Source organism: Lissotriton helveticus, chromosome 7, assembly GCF_964261635.1.
Source record: "Lissotriton helveticus chromosome 7, aLisHel1.1, whole genome shotgun sequence".
NCBI classification, from domain to species: domain Eukaryota; kingdom Metazoa; phylum Chordata; class Amphibia; order Caudata; family Salamandridae; genus Lissotriton; species Lissotriton helveticus.
The window spans coordinates 625,134,688-625,153,951 of NC_136068.1; the positions used below are offsets into that span (position 1 = coordinate 625,134,688).

The following is a 19,264-nucleotide window of genomic DNA, read 5'->3' on the forward strand; positions in this document are numbered from 1 at the left end:
TTTCCTGCCCAAGGTGGTCACAGCCTTTCATATCGGGCAGTCTATCACCTTGCCCACCTTCTTTCCGCCTCCGCATTCCTCGAAAGAGGAAGAGAGGCTTTACCGTCTGGACCCAAAACGTGCGCCCTCCTTCTATCTAGATCGCACACGCTAGTTCCGGGTGGACGACCAGCTCTTTGTTGGTTACATGGGCGCTAAGAAGGGACGGGCGGTGCACAAGCGGACCATCTCTCAGTGGGTCGTCTTGGGCATCAAGGCTTGCTACTCTTTGGCGAGAAAGGAGCCTCCTGTTGGGCTGCGCGCCCATTCCACTCGTGCCACGGTGGCTACTATTGCCTTGGGTCGAGGAGTCCCCTTGCAAGACATCTGTCAGGCAGCTACGCGGGCCTCGCTGTACATGTTTGCTAGACATTACTGCATGGACAGCCAAGTCCGCAGACATGGCTTTTTCGGCCGTTCCGTTCCATCCTCCTGGACTTTCTGGTGTGATCTTGGTTCGCAGACCCACTACCGGGGTTGGTATTGCTGGGGTATCTATTCTAATGTAAGGAATCTAACACTAACCTGTTTCTTTCAGATGAACAAGTTACTTACCTTTGGTAATAATATATGTGTAAGAAACAGTTAGTGTTAGATTCCTTACCGCCCCACCCATCCTCCCCATTCTGCGAACCGATATCTAGGGTTAAGGACATCCCTTTCAGGGCCCTAGTTTCATGGCACCAGTGTCGGTTTCTATCATGGCTCTGCGTTCCTGGCGTGAAAAGCTATGTAGAGAACTGACGTCAGCGCGCGAGGGCGGCGTCTAAGTACTCCGACGTCATCCCGGATGTGAGAAGTTGGCCTGATATATGATGTTCACTAATTCTAGTGATCGCCTTGTATCAGTCCAAACAACCCTTATGGTGATTGGTTGTAAAGTCAACCGTATAGACCAGCTATCCTAGTAGCGTGGACAAAAGCAGTCTTTTAGGCTAATCTCTTTTGGCATGTGAAGCCAGCTGTTTTACCATAGTACAACCCCTTGAATATCAAACGAAAGGACACCACACAGGTTGTTATGAAAATAAACAGTCTATTTATTAATAACAACACCTCTGAACTCTTTATGAGATCAGAGGGCTAAGCACATGACAATCCTAAAAAGGAAATACGAGTTCGCACAATATTTACACAGGTGCCTTAGGGGCACGACAAACCATATACTCAAAACAATGGAATGCGAGGGAGGAAAATACTGTAAGGAGATCCAGAGGCTGGAGGATCGCTGGGACTACGCTACAAACTAGGTAAGTAAGGAGCAGGAGGCCCACGGGACTCACGTGCAGAGTGGGAACTCTCACGCGGGATGCGTAACAACGTCTATGGATCGTACAGTTTAGAAAGTTATGGATTCCGGACGAACCCGGCTGGATGGGGGGAAAAAAACAGTGGACCTGGACACTAGGATAGTGGACCCAGACTTCAGCACCTAGAAGCTTTAGTTACCTAACCCACAGGCTGCGGGTGCATAGGGTTGAAGTTGCGTCGGGTTTGCTGTTGATCCCGGTGATGCCTGAAACAAGAAGTTGCTGGCAGGCAGCCAGATGGAGGAGTCCGGTGGTTCCAAGGATGGAACTAATTAGATGGAAGTCCTGAAAAGGAAGGGGACAGAGTCTTGGTCACTAGTCAGTGACGGTGCTGGAACCAGGAGGGAACCAGGAGCTGTCGCCGAGTTCAGGTGAAGGAGGGGTCGCTTCTCTCTGTAGCTGCGAGGACCAGGAGCTGCTCTTCACGACCAGGCTGGAGGCACGAGCTGTCTCACGTAGTCTGCTGCTGTTGGCGGTGTCGGATCGTCGATCTGGACAACAGGCCTTTGCTAATGCAAGCCACGCGGTGGAACAAAGATGGCGTCTGGTGCGGACCAGGAGGGTCCGGGGTGCTCCTCTTTTACAAGGAAGCAAGGGCCAGTCTGGGGGACCAGACTAGCAAAGTCGAATTCTTTGGGTCGTCGTCTCAGAGATCACTAGCCAGCCGGCAAATGACCAGACAACAGGACAAGCAGCAACCAGGCAAAAGGGCCCCACGCAGATCACAGGGATGCTGGGGGGCTGGTCTTTGGTGCAGGAGCTGCGTCGGTGTAGGGCTTCTCAAACCCTGATGCACTTCCACGAGGGTCACTCGAGGGTCGTGCTGGAAGCGCTGTGCAGGTTTCTTCAAAATGGCCGTCTCCACGTTGCTCGTCGCACCCACGGGTCTCAGCTGTGCTGGGGAGGTGGGTAGAGGTCAGAGAGGTCTGGAGGTCCGGGTCTTGTCGAGCTGGGTCGTCGGATTCCTGGAAGGAAGGACTTTGCAGCAAACCGCACAGAAGCTTGATGGTGCCTGCGAAGCAGGATGGTCACTCCCTGACCATAGGGGAGATTCTTCAGTCTTCTGATGGATCAGGAGGTCGAAGGTCAAGAGTTTCTTCGTGGAAGGTTGTCAAGATTAATCTAATCTGGAATGGGACCAGCTCCTACCTTTATCCGGCTAAAGGGGGCTGCACTACGACTAGGTCCCTCCCCTGGGTGGGACCAGGAAGGGGGGTGGCTACACCCCCTTTCCTTTGTCCAGTTTCCCGCCAGAGCTGGGGCTGGAGTGCCCCAGCAACTGGTTGGAACCGGTGTATGCACAGGGCACCTTGTGTGCCCCAGGCATGTCTCATTCCTTTCAGCCTGAGCCTACCCAATACACAAAATCCTGTCTGGGGTGGTGCTAGCACCTCCCAAGGCAGGAAACCCTTTGTCTGAGCCTCCCTCGCTGGAAGGACTCCCAGCAGCAGGAGGTCAGACTTGTGTCTGTGGTGGCAGCATCCATTTTGTGATGCTGAGGCTTGAGTTAACTTTAACCGGGGTTTACAGTTACATACATGTCGTGTCCCTCTAGAAGGGTGGAATGCTAACCCCATCGCCAGAATTGGCGAGGGGTTAGTATTCCAATTCGTATGACACCTTACTCGACATGTTTTGATAATGCTATGCCAAAGTTAGCATTTAACCGCGAGGATTATAATGCACTTAAGAGTATATGGTATAGCGTTATCATGGAACAGCTATAAGGACTTGGTTCCGCAAGCTGCAAACGGGCTCAGCTCATGCCAGAGCACCATCTCACATAATTCCAAGCACTCTGCCTTCAGGATTGATAAGGCCTGCCATAGGAGTGACTGATAGGAATATATGTGTCCATTTTAGGGTTAGATATAGGAATACTATATCTAAAGCAAAGGGTGATTACACCACCTTGCCCCAGCTGTCGTGCAGCCAGTTGTGTCAGGTTTGGGTGGCCAGCCAGGGGTGGCATAATACATGCTGCAGCCCCTGGTAGGCCCTGGGTACACTTATGCCCTGGATACCTAAGGTATACTGTACAGGGACTGATCAGGTGGCCCAGTACCAATTGGTAAATGCACCTAAGGTACATGCTTGTCAATTTAGAGAGAGAACAGCTAGGCTGTGGGTCTGATTAGCAGGCCCACAGCCAGGGAAAGTCGTAAACCAGTGAAGCAAAAAGCAAAAATCTGGGGTGGCCATGGGATTGCAGACCCCACTCTCCTACACCGGCGATCACGACGCCGACGATGGACGCGGAGCCGCAGACGACGCACAGTGGTACTGCTGACGAAAACTTTCCGGATCCAGTCGGACGCCTGGGTATGTTCTAAGGTAAGGAACCTAACACTGACTACGGTTTCTTACAAATATATCGTTACCAAAGGTAAGTAACTTGTGCTTTAAAGCCAAGGCACACACTTAAGATTACTGTGACAGGCACCCACCTTCCTCACATTATTCTCTTTCCCCCAGGCCACACCCTCCAGCTTCTAGAACATGTCTTTTTATTCTTTTCAGGGGCGTCAAATGCACCTGAACATTGCTGAAGTCTCACTTGCGTTAACTTAAGATTCTTACTTTTTGATGCCTGCAGCTTTGTTTTTTACTTTGACCTCTTCACGTAGGACCTTGTTTGTTGTATATGAGAATGCTTTAAACATGCTCTACTACATCATTATAGAGTAATAGTTCTTTGCATCACGCTCCATCAAACGTTGAATTCCTAAAATATTTTATGTGCACCGATTGTGAAGTTTTAATTGTGATGAATTTTTATTCTTTTTTTACACTGTGTTTGAAGTGTTTTGTCTGTTGCAATATTTGTTTATTAGAAAAGTTTTGCGGAAGCGTAAAATCCTCAGTGTTGGTTTAGTTCTTTTGTTCCAGGGTGGACTTAGTTTCACCATATACCAGACTTTAGTTTAGGAAGAATTTTACTTGTGTTAATACTTTTTAAACAGCTGAGATTTGTGCTCTACAGCAGTGTTTCCTAATCTATGGGTCGCAAGCTGGGCTTCAGTGGATTGTGAAAGTCCAAGCAATAAATAAAGATGCCTTTTACTTTCGTATTCATCTTGTCAAATTTGCTACACTCCAAAGACAGAGGTTACATGTCAGGCTATGTCTTTTGACAAATTGATGCTCATTTTTTTGTTTTTAACATGGGGGATTGTTGTTGGAAATACTTCTCTCACTGCGGTCAGTGAAAGAAAAGTAAAGTTAGCTGGCACTGCTTTGCTCCACATCGAAAGTGAAGTCCGGGGTACCTATATAGGTGCCACTTCGGTATTCAGATGCCAGTTGTGTTTGAGGCATGTATGCTGTAGATAACCATTCTTTGCATACTCTTGCCATCTAGTGTTGGGTCCAGATGTTTGCAAGTAATTTTTTCCGAAGAAGACTTTCCCTCCATGAGGTAAGGTGACTCCTTTCGGTGACAGTGTGTATGATCATCGACTCCATTGTTACATTGTTTTTTTCCGCCATCGGGTTGTACGTGTATTGCTGCGCTCCGTTTCGAAAACCGATCTTAGGGGTTCCCTCGGTGCGCAATCCACTCTACCCTCGACGGTATTGTTTCCTTGCACGTCTCCCTGTTCTCTGCTTATCGAATCGCTCGACAAACACAATTTTCAATCGAAAACCTAGTGGGCGGCCGTCGGGCCTAGCCGAGTCGGTTCGGCCTTCTGCCGATGGGATGGACTCCATTCCAATACTGTCCAGGGTGCCACGCCAAGTACACTCGCACAGACACATCGAGTTTGTAACGTGTGCCTCTCTCCGGAGCACAAGGCGGAAGACTGCGACGCTCGTAAGTAGTTTCGGTCTAAGAAGAATCTGACACGATCGTCGGACTCCACAATGAGCGATACAGCGACAAAGCATCCAGCACACTCTGGATATCTTAGGAAAAGAATCTGACCAAAAAGATATTGAAGCGTCTGCCGCAGAAGAGTCTGATTCCGAGCTCAAGATAGATCTGGAGTCTGAAGATGTGCCTCCAGGACAGGGTGCTTTGAGTACTGAAGAACCCTTGCCCCCTAAATCCTCTTCCAAAACTGATAAGGCTACAGCACCATCTCTGCCTTCTGACCAAGGTTTGCACTGAGAGGATGTTTCTAACGCTCTGCCTCTCTGCTTGCCACTGAAACAAACCATCAAGCCTTCCGGCTCAGGATTGTCAGCCAAAATTACCTTTGGATCCGAAAACATCTGGCTCCAAAGATAAATCTGGTTCGGAGCTCAAACCCTCCGCTTCAAAACACAAACACGCTTCGGAGCTGAAACTGTCCACTAGCAAAGACAAGTCGATTTTGAAGCCAAAATCTAAGGACAGTGTCCTTGAGCCTCCAGAAACAATTTCTAGACGTCTTTAAGGCCAAATTGGATCCCAAACGGAAACAACTTTATATTAATCCAAATACTGGGCATTTTTTTGGCAAAAACTCCAGCAAACCACAAGCTTCCTGCAGAGGGCACAACTGATGAGATTTTCTTTAAAAGGAAGAAGGACATGGCTACCAACCCTGCCCACGTCCCACTCCACCATTGTAGGAAATTGGCTCTATATATACTACATCAAAATTAGGTATAGTGTGTATAGAGTCCAGGTGACGCAGAGTTAGGCAGAGGTTAAAGTTAGAGCCTTACTCTCTATTTGTGGAAGAGTGGTCGAGCAGTAAGGCAATATCATAGGACAGTGTTAAGCATTTGATGTACACGCTCAGTCAGCAAATGAATTCACACACTCAAGAACTGAACTCTAGTCCAATTGTTTTTATATGAAAAATATACTGTTTTATTTTTAGAACAAAGGAAGCCTGGCACAGGTAAGCATTAAATACTTTACAGTAATATGTTGTTGAATGTAGAACAGTTCGAAAATACAATAGGAATTTTACTTTGTTTGATTTACAGAGAATGCAGTAGGTTGCAATACTTAGCAAATACAGTACATTTAAATGAATAGGCTTTTTCAGTACTTTACAGGTAAGTTACTGTTTGTTACTTTAATAACTCAGTGCTGGATGCATAGATTCAGCACCGGGACATTTCCTGCAAATAGGTAAGTAAATGCGTTTTGGTTATTTGTGCGATTTTTTTTATTTTTATTTTTTTATTATTTTTATTTTATTTATTATTTTTTTAAGAATATTTTTAGATTTCAAAACCCCACACTTCAAAACTTTTTGTCAGAATTTTTTTTAGTTTTGCAGCATGAATCTTTCTGGATTCACTATGCTATGCATTATTCCGTGGTCTAGTGGTTGGGTCCGGAATCATAGTCTTTTCTTTTCTTTTCGTAGCCCAGGTGAGCGTCGACGTCCCACCTTTTGGTGTACTTCCTGTGACGTCGGCGTGCTTCTGTTGAAGATCCCACCTTTGAGCGCCATCTTCAGAGTCTTTTTTCCGCCATTGGGTCTGGATCGTTCCCCGAGGGGCTCCAGAGTTTGGGAGTAAAGAAATGAATATGCTGCTTACCAGTATGCATCTGTTCTTGGCATGTAGGGCTGCTAACATTCATATCTTAGCATTAGATCGCCGCCTAGTGTTGGGCTCGGATGATTGCACATTGTTGTCCTGGAAGAGTCTTCGAAGTATCCTGAGATAGGTGGCTCCTCCCCTGGACTACAGTGCGCATGGGCATCGGCTCCATCCCCAGATTGTTTTTCGCCATTGTGGCAGAAGATGGAGTGAAAAGTGTAAAGGATGTCCATGCTAATGAATAAATACAATAGTATATCTGCAGCTGCGACAGGCACCGGGGAGGAGGGTGGGCGATATGAATGTTAGCAGCCCTACATGCCAAGAACAGATGCATACTGGTAAGTAGCATATTCAGTTCGAGGCATGTGGGCTGCTAAATTCATATCTTAGCATAGAATACATAGCAGTCCCTCCATCAGCGGCGGTTGCCCGTGCCAGCTGCAGAAACCTGAAAAAGTGTCTTGAGAACAGCCTGTCCTACAGCTGCTTGCTGCTTGGAATGCACATCAACACAGTAGTGTTTTGTGAAGGTATGTGGTGTGACCCACGTGGCTGCTCTGCAAATATCCTCTAAAGGAATGTTCCCTAGGAAAGCCATGGATGCCCCCAGTTTGCGTGTGGAGTGCGCTCTGGGGGGTATTGTTAAAGTGCGCTTGGCTTTTTGATAACATATCTGGATGCACTTAACAATCCACCTGGCTATCCCTGCTTTGGAAATTGGGTTGCCTTTGTGTTGTGGTGCGAAGGCAACAAAGAGTTGTTTTGTCTTTCTAAAGGGTTGTGTTCTGTCTATGTAGTACATCAACGCCCTCCGTACATCTAAGGTATGGAGCATTCTTTCCGCCACCGTTTGCGGGTTTTGAAAGAATGCCGGTAAGTCAATAGTTTGGTTTAGATGAAACTGTGACACCACCTTTGGAAGGAATTTGGGGTTAGTGCGTAGCACTACCCTATTTGGATGAATTTGAATGAATGGCTCTTGGATTGTGAGCGCCTGCAGCTCACTGACACGCCTCAGAGACGTAATAGCTATAAGGAAAGCTACTTTCCACGTGGTCCCATCAGTCTGGTGAGGACGACATTGAGGTTCCACACTGGAGCTGGCGGTGTCCTTGGGGGAATGACTCTTTTCAGACCTTCAAGGAAGGCTTTAATGGCGGGCACTCTGAAGACAGAGAGGTGCTGCCTGTTCTGAAGATAAGCCGCTATGGCGGATAGATGTATCCGAATGGAAGTGTACGCCAGATTGCACTTGTAAAGATGCAACAGATAGCAGATGATGTTGGGGATAGATGCATCAAGCGGGTTGATGTCATTGGCTGTACAGTAGATGACAAAACGCCTCCACTTCGCAGCATAGCATGCTCTAGTAGTTTAAACACAGTTTTGAGAATTCATATCAGCACTCCTATGACCAAATAATCATAACAATTAGGGCATAAGTAAAAAAGCCCTGCCAATCTCAAAAGAAATTTTCTAAATCAAACTCTATTAGTTCTAGAGCTGTTTAAAGAATTAAGCATATATCTTCATCAAGACAGGGATTCCAAAGATGTATAGTCCACTTATTTGTTTTTTTCCTTTTCAATCTTTATTTTTTTAAACAAACAGGTATTTCCAGCAACAAGTAGAGATCATCAGAGATCACCAACACGTGTTTCGTCCTCCACAAGGACTTTTTCAAGGCTGGAAAATATACAAATAATATACATTGTGAAATCAATTCATAAGTTTAAATCCTAAATCTATATACATTTCCTATATAAATTCCTAAATACTAAAAATAACTACATATTTACATGCCTATGATCAAAGAAACCATATTTACAGTGAAGCATGACACAAAATTGTTTATGGTATACATAAAAGTGCATAATGTGATAACTCAAACTGAAATGAGAACAGTTAACAAATAATCTAAAATTTATACATATTTGAATAGGCATACCCACCATAAGTGTGAAAACTTACTATATACGGAGCATAAGTGATTAGACAGAGTCATTCATATTCGGCACATAGAAGCTTCATAATGAGGGGGCCAAAGTCGCGTAAAAGGAGAGTACGGGTAATTAATTAAAAAACCTATGTCAGCTGATGCCAGTGTCAGAGCCAAAAACACACGCTAGTCACTTTCACAGTAATGAAATATGATGAATTGCAAGAGGTACTGAATAGCTAGGACTAGCGGTATACACAAGCCCCACAGCCAATAAGCAGTACTGCAACAAAAGGATGAGAGACGAAACACAAAAGTACGTCAACTCACCAAAATCATAAGTCGTAAGAAGGGCTGGAAGTGCGGGTCGAGGGTTATGGGGTGAGAGGATCACCACAAATAATGGCTGACCTTTAGGAGGAAAATAAGCGTGTCAGCAAACATTAAAAGTACACAAGTGACGTACAATTTCATTTAAGTAAACGTGAGCACCATGCTCTAGTAGTTGGTTTCCTCGCCTCCTTGATGATGTTCATGCATTCTGGAGGCAGGTTAAGGTACCCAAACTCTAGGACCTCAGGAGCCAGATCGCCAGGTTGAGCTGTTGCGGATCTGGATGCTGAATTTCTCCATGGTTCTGCGTCAAAAGACTGGGCGTGAGACGCAGTCTTTGATGCGGCACCACTGAGAGTTCGAGGAACGTGGTGTACCATGCTTGGCGCGCCCACGTTGGAGCAACTAGGATGAGAGTCATCTTGTGCTGCCTTAGCTTTCTTGCGACCAGCGGTATTAGAGGGGCTGGCGGAAAAGCGTACGCAAATTTGCCTGACCAGTTCATCCATATCGCATTCCCCTGCGACTGTGGGTGAGGGAACCTGGCGGCAAAGTGTTGGCATTTTGCGTTCTCTTTTGTGGCAAACAGGTCTATCTCCGGATGACCCCACTGCTGGAAGTACGGGTGGAGGACAGATGGGTGTAACTCCCACTCGTGCATTTGATGGCTGTACCTGCTGAGCAGATCCGCCATCTGATTGTCCTTTCCTGGGAGGTGTTCTGCCATGAGGAAAATGTTCCTCTGAATGGCCCACTTCCACATGCTCTGAGCCAGATGAGACAGCTGTGGCGAGTGGGTGCCTCCCTGCTTTTGAATGTAGTACATCGCGGTCATGTTGTCCGTCCGGACTAGCACGACCTTGTTGCACAGATGTACAATGAAGGACTTGAGCGCCATGAAGATCGCCATCAGTTCCAGATAGTTGATGTGCATCTTTTGTTGCTGCGTTGACCATAGTCCCTGCACTGTGTAATTGAGCACATGAGCTCCCCATCCCTGGAGAGATGCGTCCGTTGTCAGGACAATCTGCGGCACAGGCTCTTGGAACAGTCGGCCCTTGCAAAGGTTGTGTGGAGTCCACCAATGCAGAGAGTCGTATGCCCGACTGGTAACCAACACTAGGTCTGTCAATTGTCCACGAGCCTGTGTCCACTGATTCGCTAAGCACTCCTGGAGCGGGCGCATGTGTAGCCGTGCGTGAGGGACTATGAAGATGCAGGAGGCCATCATGCCTATCAACTGCATGAACACTCTCGCTGGAAGCGAGTGTTGTGGCCTGAACCTTTGGATCAGGGCCTGCATGCTGTCTATCCTGACTTGGTTTGGCTGAGCCATGGCCGTCAGGGTGTTGATCGTTGCACCTAGGAACTGCCGGACATGTGCCGGCTGAAGATGCGATTTTGGGTAGTTTAGGGAGAAACCCAGATCGTGAAGAAGGTGAATCGTAGTTGACATGTCCGCGGCGCACTGCTGCTCTGACTTGGCTTGTACGAGCCAGTCGTCTAGGTAGGGGTAGACATGGATGTTCTGCCTCCTGAGGTGCGCCGCTACTGTCGCCAGACACTTGGTGAACACCCTCGGGGCTGTTGTGACTCCGAAGGGTAGGACCTTGAACTGGTAGTGCCTGCCTTGAATAGTGAACCTGAGGTATTTCCTGTGTGACGGGTGTAGCGGAATGTGGAAATACGCATCCTTGAGATCTAAGGTTGCTAAGAAATCTCCTTGGTTTAGCAAGGGAAGAATCTGTTGCAGTGTAAGCATGTGGAAATGTTCCGATAGTATGTACAGGTTGAGGGGGCGTAGATCTAGAATGGGTCTGAGAGATCCGTCCTTCTTTGGAATAAGGAAGTACAGGGAATATACCCCTGTGCCTTCCTCTCCCACCGGCACTTGCTCGATTGCTCCCTTTTGCAGCATCACCACTACCTCCTGCTGCAATAAGAGCAAGTGCTCTGCGGACATAGGCCTTTGCCTTGGCGGGATGTTGGGTGGAGTGGACTTCAACTCTAGGCAATAACCATACTGGACTAGTTGTCTCACCCACCTGTCTGTGGTGATGTTTTTCCAGACGGGCAGGAACTGCTGCAGTCTCCCCCCGACAGGTGTTAGGTGGTCGGGGGGCAGTGACAGAGAGTCACTGTTTGCTTGGAGTAGAGGAGCGGGGGTTGTTGTTTCCTCTGCCGCGACCTCTGTTGCTGTTATTCCTATAACCTCCCTTGTTCTGTTTCGTGAACGAGGATTGCGCTCCACCTTTTGAGAACTGGGATTGTTGACCCATCTGTCCTCTGGTGACCCCACGTGCACCTGAGCGACGAAAATTGCTGCCACGAAAACTGTTGAGACTGCAGGGCCCCCATGGATTTAGCAGTTTCCGTGTCCTTTTTTATTTTCTCTAGGGTGGTGTCAACATCTGGACCAAACAGACTATCAGGATTGACCGGTTGATTAAGAATTGTAGTCTGAATATCCGGTTTAAAGCCTGAGATGCGTAGCCACGCCTGTTGTCTCAGCATAACGCTAGTGTTGACAGCCCTAGCAGCTGTATCTGCAGCGTCAAGCGCACACTTGATGGCTGCGTTTGAGATTAGCTTTCCTTCGTTAATGAGCAGTTGTGTAGCTTCTTGGAACTGTGGAGGCAGGTGTTGTACAACCTGTTCTAGGGTGTCGTAGTGTGCCCTATCGTAACGCGCCAAGAGCGCCTGTGTATTGGCGATGCGCCAAAAGTTTGATGCCTGTGCAGCTACTCTTTTGCCCCCTGCCTCTAGCACTTTGGACTCCTTATCCGGGGGAGGAGCTTCACCCGTTGTCTGGGAGTTGGCACGCTTCCTGGCATTGGCGACCACAAGAGAGTCCAGTGGCAATTGTCCCCGGATGTAGGCGGGGTCCGCAGGTGCAGGCCTGTACTTCTTTTCAATGCGAGGGTTGACCACTCTCGCCCTTGTAGGCTCCTTAAAAATGTCCCCAGCATGTTTGAGGACTCCTTTTAGCATAGGAAGTGTCTTTACTGTCCTTTCGGAGACTGAAAAGGTGTCGAAAAGGAAGTCTTCTTCAACCGGGTCGGCATGCATGTCCACATCATGATTGGCTGCCGCCCTTTCAAGTAGTGCATGAAAGCCTGCTGAGTCCTCAGTCGGGGATGCACGTGCATTAAAGAGCTGCGGGTCCTGCCCCACACCCTGGGTGTTCTGGTCACCAGTGTCATCGTATGAATCCGGTTGTGCATCAGGTTCATCGATAGGGAAATTGTACTGCTCGTCCTCATCATACCCCTCACCCGCAGAGTGTTCTGGGGAGGGAGTAGGGCTCCGTCTTGGAGGAGGCTGGATTGGCTCCGTGAGGCCTGAGGCGTCAAGGGGCACCCTCTTCTTTTTCAGTGGGATGACATAGGAGTCCACTGGCTCCGAAGTGATTTTCCTCTTATAGAGGGTCAGCTTGCCTGTGTCAGCGTCGATGAAATGCTCTGAATCGTCTTCTGATTCGAGTACCCGACGTGGAAGCGGGCCAGCCGGCGAAGAAACTTGTTTCGGAGCCGGTTTGGTTGAAAACGCTTTTGGCGCCTCCTTAGGTGGCAAAAGAAAGAGAAGTTTTCCAGAAGGCTTTGCTGGAGTGTCCTTTTGCGGCTGCGGCGATGGTATCGGAGCCGACGGGGCAAAGGCTTTCTCTCTGATTCTTTGCAGTGAGTCTGCGATGAGGGACGTCTCACTCACAGTGGGTTTCGTCGCTGACGAGGATGGTCTGATCGGTCCCTCGGATCCGACGTCCTTGTGGGCCTTGTGCGCTTTGGGCGCGGAACCCGCCTTCACCGCCTCCGATTCCTGATTCCGGGGCGCAGACTTCTTGTGCGTAGCCTCCTTGGAGCCGACTTTGGCGGGCTTGGACGGCGTCGGAGCCGCTGACCCGTGCCGACCATCTTTCTCGGAGGACCCCTCCTTAGGCGTCGGTTTCGATTTTGCAGCATCGGAATCGACGGATTTCTTCGGCTTCTGCGGACCGGAGGTCGACGGAGCCGATGGGGTAGCGGGCACCGTCTTTTTCACCGGCACGGCAGCCATCTTAGGGACGCTCGAGTCCTTAAGTTTCGGTTTCGTTTTCGGGTCGGCCATTTTAGGTGTCGTCGATCCCGATGGTTTCAGTTTCGTTTTCGAAACAGTCTGCTCAGCAAGTGAGTCCGTAGCCGGGCCCGAAGGCGGGGCTGTGGCTTGCGGCAACGGGTCTTGGGTAAGGCCGACAGGCGATCCCGTGTCCCGGTCGGTATCTTCGTAACCTTCGGGGCAGAGCTCGTCCCCCGAGCTGTCTGCCGCGGCCCCATAAATCTCATCGTCGTCTCCTACCTCTTCGACGTATTCAAGGCCTTGACCCGCGACTCCGTCGTCGTCTCCCGGATCCGCCTCGACCTCAGTCTCTGGTGGGGAGATTTGTAGATGGTGACCCTGGACCTCTTCGTCCTGGTCGCCGAAGATGTTCTCCGGATCCGGGGCCGCTTGTTTAGCTTCCAAGCGCACCGCGCGCCGAAGCTTGAGAGTTTTCTTGGAGCGGAACTGCGCACACAATTTGCACTTTCCGTCGTCGTGGTCAGGCGAAAGGCACTTGTTACAGACGGGGTGTAGATCGATGTGTGGGTACTTGGACCCACAGAGCGGGCAGTACTTAAACGGGCTCCGCTCCATGTCCGAAAAGGCTTGCAGTCGTGTCGCGATGAGAAGGCCTCAAAGTTCAGAGAGCGAAGAAAACTCCGCTTATTCCGGCTCCAAGAGACGGAAGACTCGAGACCGTGCGCAGACAATACCGACGCAATGAAATCGAGGCCTTTTGGCCGCTAAAAGTTAGTTTTACTTGGTTCCGACAGTAAGACGTCGAGACCACATCCGAACCCAATGGCGGAAAAAAACAATCTGGGGATGGAGCCGATGCCCATGCGCACTGTAGTCCAGGGGAGGAGCCACCTATCTCAGGATACTTCGAAGACTCTTCCAGGACAACAATGTGCAATCATCCGAGCCCAACACTAGGCGGCGATCTAATGCTAAGATATGAATTTAGCAGCCCACATGCCTCGAACACTCAGAAAAGACTAATTTTGCACGGAAAAGATTGAGAAGACGACTAGGAACAAAACTGTAGGAGAGTAGGGTCTGCTTCCTATGGTCACCCCCACTTTTTGCTTTTGCTTTACTGGTTTTCGACTTAGATGTGGCTGTGGGCCTGCTAATCAGACCCACAGCCCAGATGCACTCTCTCTAAATTCACACCATGTACTCTAGGTACATCCACAATTGGGAATTGGCTCACCTTATCAGCCCCTGTAGAAGTGTACCCTAGGTACTCAGGGCATAAGTGTAACCAAGGCCTACCAGGGGCTGCAGCATGTATTATGCCACCCCTGGCTGGCCACTCAAAACTGACACAACTGGCTGATCACTCAGCTGGGGCAAGGTCGTGCAATCACCCCTTGCTTAGGTATAGTATTTCTATATCTACCCTTAAACATAGACACACAGTAACCTATAAGTCACTCCTATGGCAGGCCTTAACAATCCTGGAGGCAGAGTGCTTGGTTATGTGTGAGATGGTGCTCTAGCATGAGCTGAGCCTGTCTGCAGCTTTTGGAACCTTGTCCTTATAGCTGTTCTATGATATTGCCATACCATATACTCTTAAGTGCATTATAATCCTCGCGGCTGAATGCTAACTTTGGTTTGGCTTTATCTAAACATGTCGTGTAAGGTGTCATATGCTTTGGAATACTACCCCCTCGCCAATTCTGGCGACGGGGGTAGCATTCCACCCTTCTAGAGAGAGAAGACATGTTGTTGCTGACTATCCCGGTTAAAGTTAACCAGAGCCCCAGCGTCATAAAATGGATGCTGCTGCCACAGATCCAAGTCTGACCTCCTGCTGCTGGGAGTCCTTCCAGCGAGGGAGGCCTGGACAATAGGTTTCCTGCCTGGAGAGGTGCGAGCACCACCCCAGACAGGATTTTGTGTATTGGGGCAGGGAGGGCTGAATAGAATGAGACATGCCTGGGGCACACTAGGTGCTCCATGCATACCCCAGTTCAAACCAGTTGCTGAGGCACTCCAGCCCCAGCTCTGGCTCGAAACTGCACAAAGGAAAGGGGGTGTAACCACCCCCTTCCTGGTCCCACCCATAGGAGGGACCTAGTGAGTAACCCAGCCCCCTTTATTAGTATAAAGATAGGAGCTGACCCAGGAGATTTTAGATTTGATCCTGAACTGAAACTTGAAACGAAACTCCGGACCCTTCCACATTGAACCAACTTGAAGACTGAAGAATCTCTCTTGTGGCCAAGGAGTGACCACCCTGGGAAACCAGGCATCATCCAGCAACTCATATATCAACAAAGGGGGGAACAGTGGGCGGCTGATGTAGGAGAGTGGGGTCTGCAATCCTATGGTCACCCCAGATTTTTGCTTTTTGCTTCACTGGTTTACGACTTTCCCTGGCTGTGGGCCTGCCAATCAGACCCACAACCTAGCTGTTCTCTCTCTAAATTGACAAGCATGTACCCTAGGTGCATTTACCAATTGGTACTGGGCCACCTTATTAGTCCCTGTACAGTATACCTTAGGTATCCTGGGCATAGGTGTACCCAGGGCCTACCAGGGGCTGCAGCATGTATTATGCCACCCCTGGCTGGCCACCCAAATCTGACACAACTGGCTGCATGACAGCTGGGGCAAGGTGGTGTAAACACCCTTTGCTGTAGATATAGTATTCCTATATCTAACCCTAAAATGGACACATATATTCCTGTCAGTCACTCCTATGGCAGGCCTTATCAATCCTGAAGGCAGAGTGCTTGGAATTATGTGAGATGGTCCTCTGGCATGAGCTGAGCCCGTTTGCAGCTTGCGGAACCAAGTCCTTATAGCTGTTCCATGATAACGCTATACCATATACTCTTAAGTGCATTATAATCCTCGCGGTTAAATGCTAACTTTGACATAGCATTATAAAAACATGTCGAGTAAGGTGTCATACGAATTGGAATACTAACCCCTCGCCAATTCTGGCGACGGGGTTAGCATTCCACCCTTCTAGAGGGACACGACATGTATGTAACTGTAAACCCCGGTTAAAGTTAACTCAAGCCTCAGCATCACAAAATGGATGCTGCCACCACAGACACAAGTCTGACCTCCTGCTGCTGGGAGTCCTTCCAGCGAGGGAGGCTCAGACAAAGGGTTTCCTGCCTTGGGAGGTGCTAGCACCACCCCAGACAGGATTTTGTGTATTGGGTAGGCTCAGGCTGAAAGGAATGAGACATGCCTGGGGCACACAAGGTGCCCTGTGCATACACCGGTTCCAACCAGTTGCTGGGGCACTCCAGCCCCAGCTCTGGCGGGAAACTGGACAAAGGAAAGGGGGTGTAGCCACCCCCCTTCCTGGTCCCTCCCAGGGGAGGGACCTAGTTGTAGTGCAGCCCCCTTTAGCCGGATAAAGGTAGGAGCTGGTCCTATTCCAGATTAGATTAATCTTGACAACCTTCCACGAAGAAACTCTTGACCTTCGACCTCCTGAACATAAGAAGACTGAAGAATCTCCCCTATGGTCAGGGAGTGACCATCCTGCTTCGCAGGCACCATCAAGCTCCTGTGCGGTTTGCTGTAAAGTCCTTCCATCCCGGAATCCGATGACCCAGCTCGACAAGACCCGGACCTCCAGACCTCTCTGACCTCTACCCACATCCACAGCACAGCTGAGACCCGTGGGTGCGACGAGCAACGTGGAGACGGCCATCTTGAAGAAACCTGCACAGCGCTTCCTGCACGACCCCTGAGGGTTCCTCAAGTGAGTGCATTGGGGACTGAGAAGCCCCACACCGACGCAGCTCCTGCACCAAAGACCAGCCCCCCAGCATCCCCGTGATCTGCGTGGGGCCCTTTTGCCTGGTTGCTGCCCTTCCTGTTGTCTGGTCACTTGCCGGCTGGCTTGTGCCCTCTGAGACGACGACCCGAAGATTTCAACACTGCTAGTCTGGTCCCCCAGACTGGCCCTTGATTCCTTGTAAAAGAGGAGAACCCCGGACCCTCCTGGTCCACTCAAGACGCCATCTTTGTTTCACCGCTTGGCTTGCATTAGCCAAGGCCTGTTGTCCAGATCGACGATCCGACACCGCCAACAGCAGCAGACTACGTGGGACAGCTCGTGCCTCTAGCCTGGTCGTGAAGAACAGCTCCTGGTCCGCACAGCTACAGAGAGAAGCGGCCCTTCCTTCACCTGAACGCGGCGACAGCCCCTGGTTCCCTCCTGGTTCCAGCACCGTCACTGGCTAGTGACAAAGACTCTGTCCCCTTCCTTTTCAGGACTTCCTTCTTCCTAGTTCCATCCTTGGAACCACCGGACTCCTCCATCTGGCTGCCTGCCAGCAACTTCTTGTTTCAGGCATCACCAGGATCAACGCAGCAAACCCGACACTACTTCAGCCCTATGCACCTGCAGCCTGTGGGTTATGTAACTAAAGCTTCTAGGTCCTGAAGTCTGTGTCCACTATCCTAGTGTCCAGGTCCACTGTTGTTTTCCCTCCATCCAGCTGGGTTCGTCCGGAATCCGTAACTTTGTAAACTGTTGCATCCATAGACGTTGGTACGCATACCGCGTGAGAGTTCCCACTCTGCACTTGAGTCCCGTGGGCCTCCTGCTCCTTACTTACCTAGTTTGTAGCGTAGTCCCACCGATCCTCCAGCCTCTGGATCTCCTTACAGTATTTTCTTTCCTCGCATTCCATTGTTTTGAGTATATGGTTTGTCGTGCCCCTAAGGCACTTGTGTAAATATTGTGCGAACTCGTATTTCCTTTTTAGTATTGTCATGTGCTTAGCCCTCTGATCTCATAAAGAGTTCAGAGGTGTTGTTAATAATAAATAGACTTTATTTTCATAACAACCTGTGTGGTGTCCTTTCAATTGGTATTCAAGGGGTTATACTATGGTAAAACAGCTGGCTTCACATGCCAAAAGAGATTAGCCTAAAAGACTGCTTTTGTCCACGCTACTAGGATAGCTGGTCTATACGGTTGACTTTACAACCAATCACCATAAGGGTTGTTTGGACTGATACAAGGTGATCACTAGAACTAGTGAGCATCATATATCAGGCCAACTTCTCACATTGGTGTGCAGCGGTTGGGATTTGAGCTTGCTGTTGTTTTTACCAAATATAATCTGAAATATCATTTGAAAGATCACATAAGGTACTCTAGGTACATATAACAAGCTTAGAAATACTCTGAGTTCTACTGAACCAGCTGTTGTAGTAGAAAGGGCCTAGCACACCCTGACTACAACTCTTAGCAAGGGATCAGTAGGAAAACCCATAATGTAGGTAGTTGCACCACTTACACCTCACTAGAAAGCATGTCTACCCATGGAGAGACTTCAGAGACTCCCCTAGTGGCTAGTGGCCCTCCACAGGTCCTTTCCAGATATGCAGCTCTCAGTTTCCAGGAGATGAGACAATTGTGTACCTCCAGGAAATTGAAACAGGGTTCTAACCCTACCACTCCTTTTCTGTTAGGTCTCTTAGAGACATATGATGCTAGAAAAGCTACTCATACAGATGGGAGCATGCCAGCCTTAGAGGGTACCCTTGGTGATCCTGACCTCCCTGAAACTGAAGAAGTAGAGGAGGAGGAGGATGAAGAGGTTCTTTCTGAGGATGAGGCAGACAATGGTCCTGAGCTAGTCAGCAGACTTACTAGGGCCAACTTAGACCTACATAGGGAAGGATCTGGGGGACCCCCAGTACTGACCCTAAGCAGACCTAACTTTGGAGTTAGAAGAGATAGGTCTCATTCTAGGGACTCCAATAGATCTGTGCACTCTCATGCCTCTGCTCAGAGGAGAATGACTTCTCCCCAGACGAGAATGACTTCCCCTCAGAAGGTAGAACATGAAGCAAGGATGAAACAGGCTAATCTGAGGATTCAGAGGGAAGAACTTGCCCTTGCCAAGGAGAAGCTTGCCTTTGCTAGAGAGCAACAGTAAAGTGGGGTAGTCCCCACTGGTGGCAGCAATATCCCTAAGGATAAAGACAGGAGTTTTGATACTAGACACCTGAGTAAAATAGTGCCCCCCTTTAAACAAGGGGATGACATCCACAAATGGATGACTGCTTTGGAGAGGGCCTGCAC

General features: G+C 49.1%; 1 protein-coding gene across 4 annotated transcripts in view; it reads left to right on the top strand.

Moving 5' to 3' along the window:
* The window catches only part of SRCAP (Snf2 related CREBBP activator protein), a 1,816,344-nt gene that overhangs the window by 745,071 nt on the left and 1,052,009 nt on the right, over positions 1–19,264 (top strand). The gene's annotated exons all lie outside the window — the stretch shown is intronic.